Genomic DNA, 3,966 nt, shown 5'->3' with positions numbered 1-3,966 from the left:
CAACCCTTAAAGCAGACACATAGTCCTTAATGAAAACAGATTATAGTAACTCAACCCTTAAAGCAGACCGCAGTCCTTAATGAAAACAGATTATATTAACTCAGCCTTAAAGCAGACACATAGTCCTTAATGAAAACAGATTATATTAACAACCCTTACAGCAAGACACATAGTCCTTAATGAAAACAGATTATATTAACTCAACCCTTAAAGCAGACACATAGTCCTTAATGAAAACAGATTATATTAACTCAACCCTTACAGCAGACACATAGTCCTTAATGAAAACAGATTATATTAACTCAACCCTTACAGCAGACACATAGTCCTTAATGAAAACAGATTATATTAACTCAACCCTTAAAGCAGACACATAGTCCTTAATGAAAACAGATTATATTAACTCAACCCTTACAGCAGACACATAGTCCTTAATGAAAACAGATTATATTAACTCAACCCTTACAGCAGACACATAGTCCTTTAATGAAAACAGATTATATTAACTCAACCCTTAAAGCAGACACATAGTCCTTTAATGAAAACAGATTATATTAACTCAACCCTTACAGCAGACAACATAGTCCTTAATGAAAACAGATTATATTAACTCAACCCTTAAAGCAGACACATAGTCCTTAATGAAAACAGATTATATTAACTCAACCCTTACAGCAGACACATAGTCCTTAATGAAAACAGATTATATTAACTCAACCCCATAAAGCAGACACATAGTCCTTAATGAAAAACAGATTATATTAACTCAACCCTAAAGCAGACACATAGTCCTTAATGAAAACAGATTATATTAACTCAACCCCTTAAAGCAGACATAGTCCTTAATGAAAACAGATTATATTAACTCAACCCTTACAGCAGACACATAGTCCTTAATGAAAACAGATTATATTAACTCAACCCTTAAAGCAGACACATAGTCCTTAATGAAAACAGATTATATTAACTCAACCCTTAAAGCAGACACATAGTCCTTAATGAAAACAGATTATATTAACTCAACCCTTACAGCAGACACATAGTCCTTAATGAAAACAGATTATATTAACTCAACCCTTAAAGCAGACACATAGTCCTTAATGAAAACAGATTATATTAACTCAACCCTTACAGCAGACACATAGTCCTTAATGAAAACAGATTATATTAACTCAACCCTTAAAGCAGACACATAGTCCTTAATGAAAACAGATTATATTAACTCAACCCTTAAAGCAGACACATAGTCCTTAATGAAAACAGATTATATTAACTCAACCCTTAAAGCAGACACATAGTCCTTAATGAAAACAGATTATATTAACTCAACCCTTACAGCAGACACATAGTCCTTAATGAAAACAGATTATATTAACTCAACCCTATAAAGCAGACACATAGTCCTTAATGAAACAGATTATATTAACTCAACCCTTACAGCAGACACATAGTCCTTAATGAAAACAGATTATATTAACTCAACCCTTAAAGCAGACACATAGTCCTTAATGAAAACAGATTATATTAACTCAACCCTTAAAGCAGACACATAGTCCTTAATGAAAACAGATTATAGTAACTCAACCCTTAAAGCAGACACATAGTCCTTAATGAAAACAGATTATATTAACTCAACCCTTAAAGCAGACACATAGTCCTTAATGAAAACAGATTATATTAACTCAACCCTTAAAGCAGACACATAGTCCTTAATGAAAACAGATTATATTAACTCAGCCCTTAAAGCAGACACATAGTCCTTAATGAAAACAGATTATAGTAACTCAACCCTTAAAGCAGACACATAGTCCTTAATGAAAACAGATTATATTAACTCAACCCTTAAAGCAGACACATAGTCCTTAATGAAAACAGATTATATTAACTCAACCCTTACAGCAGACACATAGTCCTTAATGAAAACAGATTATAGTAACTCAACCCTTAAAGCAGACACATAGTCCTTAATGAAAACAGATTATATTAACTCAACCCTTAAAGCAGACACATAGTCCTTAATGAAAACAGATTATAGTAACTCAACCCTTAAAGCAGACACATAGTCCTTAATGAAAACAGATTATATTAACTCAACCCTTAAAGCAGACACATAGTCCTTAATGAAAACAGATTATATTAACTCAACCCTTAAAGCAGACACATAGTCCTTAATGAAAACAGATTATTAATGGATTATATTCATGGATGGATTACTCATTAATGGATGGATTACTCATTAATGGATGGATTACTCATTAATGGATGGATTACTCATTAATGGATGGATTACTCATTAATGGATTACATACATTGTAAGTACACCAACATGACCTTTCCATTCATAACATGTGGAGGGTCAATTGCCACAGTAGATTCTCTGTGGTAAACAAGGAAATGCCTCATTTCATTTGAACAAAATGATTGTAAAATAGTTAAGTGATTCATCTGAAGATATTACCCACCAGAGGACAGAATAGTAAAAAATGAAAATGTTGGCAGCAACTAAATGTCAGTGGTTGTAATTCAGATTCACTGTGCGGATGATCTTTGTGCGTATTGACGGTTTAACAAGAGATCACCTCGGATGTAAACGGTGCTCAATGTGGGTTGCTATTAGCCCAGTCTGTCTAGGTCCCTCTGTCCATTACAGACCCAGCTTCTTCTCCATCTCCTCCCTCAGTTTATTCTTCTGGATCTAGGAAAAGGACAAACACAGAGGTGATCAGCACAGTCGTCTGTTCTGGTATAATTACTCTGATTATGAATTTCATGATACAGAACATTGGTCCGCTGCTGATATGAATGAAGACTGAGAAAATACGCTGTCATGAAGCCATCCTACCTTTCCAGAGGCAGTCAGTGGATAGCTGTCCACAAACACCACATAGTGGGGGATCTGGAAGTGAGAAATCTGGAACAGTAGAAGCAGATGCCTGTAGCTATAAACACAATATAACATAGTATATAACAGAAGTTCTAAACCTGACAATGATCGAATCACAGGTCATGTCACTTCCTGTCTCTGTGTCACCTGTCCCTTGCAGAAGTCTCTGATCTCCTCTCTGCTACAGTCCTGTCCCTCCTTCAGTCTGATACAGGCACACACCTGTTCCCCCAACCTCTCATCTCTCACGCCAATCACCTGGGGAGAAAGAGAGGTGGACAGGACAGGGAGAGAATATAATCACCTGGGGAGAAAGAGAGGTGGACAGGACAGGGAGAGAATATGAACACCTGGGCCTCCTGTACGTTGGGATGGTTCTCACCTGGGCCTCCTGTACGTTGGGATGGTTCTCACCTGGGTCTCCTGTACGTTGGGATGGGTGTGGTTCTCACCTGGGCCTCCTGTACGTTGGGATGGGTGTGGTTCTCACCTGGGCCTCCTGTACGTTGGGATGGTTCTCTCCTGGGCCTCCTGTACGTTGGGATGGGTGTGGTTCTCACCTGGGCCTCCTGTACGTTGGAATGGTTCTCACCTGGGCCTCCTGTACGTTGGGATGGTTCTCACCTGGGCCTCCTGTACGTTGGGATGGTTCTCACCTGGGCCTCCTGTACGTTGGGATGGTTCTCACCTGGGCCTCCTGTACGTTGGGATGGTTCTCACCTGGGCCTCCTGTACGTTGGGATGGTTCTCACCTGGGCCTCCTGTACGTTGGGATGGTTCTCACCTGGGCCTCCTGTACGTTGGGATGGGGATGGTTCTCACCTGGGCCTCCTGTACGTTGGGATGGGTGTGGTTCTCACCTGGGCCTCCTGTACGTTGGGATGGTTCTCACCTGGGCCTCCTGTACGTTGGGATGGTTCTCACCTGGGCCTCCTGTACGTTGGGATGGGTGTGAAGGAACTTCTCTATCTCAGCAGGGTAGATGTTCTCACCTGGGCCTCCTGTACGTTGGGATGGTTCTCACCTGGGCCTCCTGTACGTTGGGATGGGTGTGAAGGAACTTCTCTATCTCAGCAGGGTAG

The 3,966-nt window shown here is 39.8% G+C and overlaps 1 long non-coding RNA gene across 4 annotated transcripts; it reads right to left on the bottom strand.

Moving 5' to 3' along the window:
* Positions 1–1,737: 1,737 nt before the first annotated feature.
* LOC135566443 (uncharacterized) lies at positions 1,738–3,966 on the bottom strand. 4 transcript variants are annotated; one of them, XR_010462086.1, is made up of 4 exons: positions 3,909–3,966; positions 3,032–3,876; positions 2,843–2,911; positions 1,738–2,695 (listed from the first exon to the last, which is right to left on the bottom strand). It is a non-coding gene; the product is annotated as an uncharacterized LOC135566443 (long non-coding RNA). The 4 variants fall into 4 exon arrangements; XR_010462087.1 differs by having other exon boundaries at positions 1,739–2,695; positions 3,032–3,808; positions 3,877–3,957; XR_010462088.1 differs by having other exon boundaries at positions 1,743–2,695; positions 3,032–3,142; positions 3,235–3,960.

This window comes from Oncorhynchus nerka, unplaced genomic scaffold, assembly GCF_034236695.1.
Source record: "Oncorhynchus nerka isolate Pitt River unplaced genomic scaffold, Oner_Uvic_2.0 unplaced_scaffold_4930, whole genome shotgun sequence".
NCBI classification, from domain to species: domain Eukaryota; kingdom Metazoa; phylum Chordata; class Actinopteri; order Salmoniformes; family Salmonidae; genus Oncorhynchus; species Oncorhynchus nerka.
The sequence above is the reverse complement of the archived record's forward strand: the minus strand, read 5'-3'. Positions and strand labels throughout refer to the sequence as shown.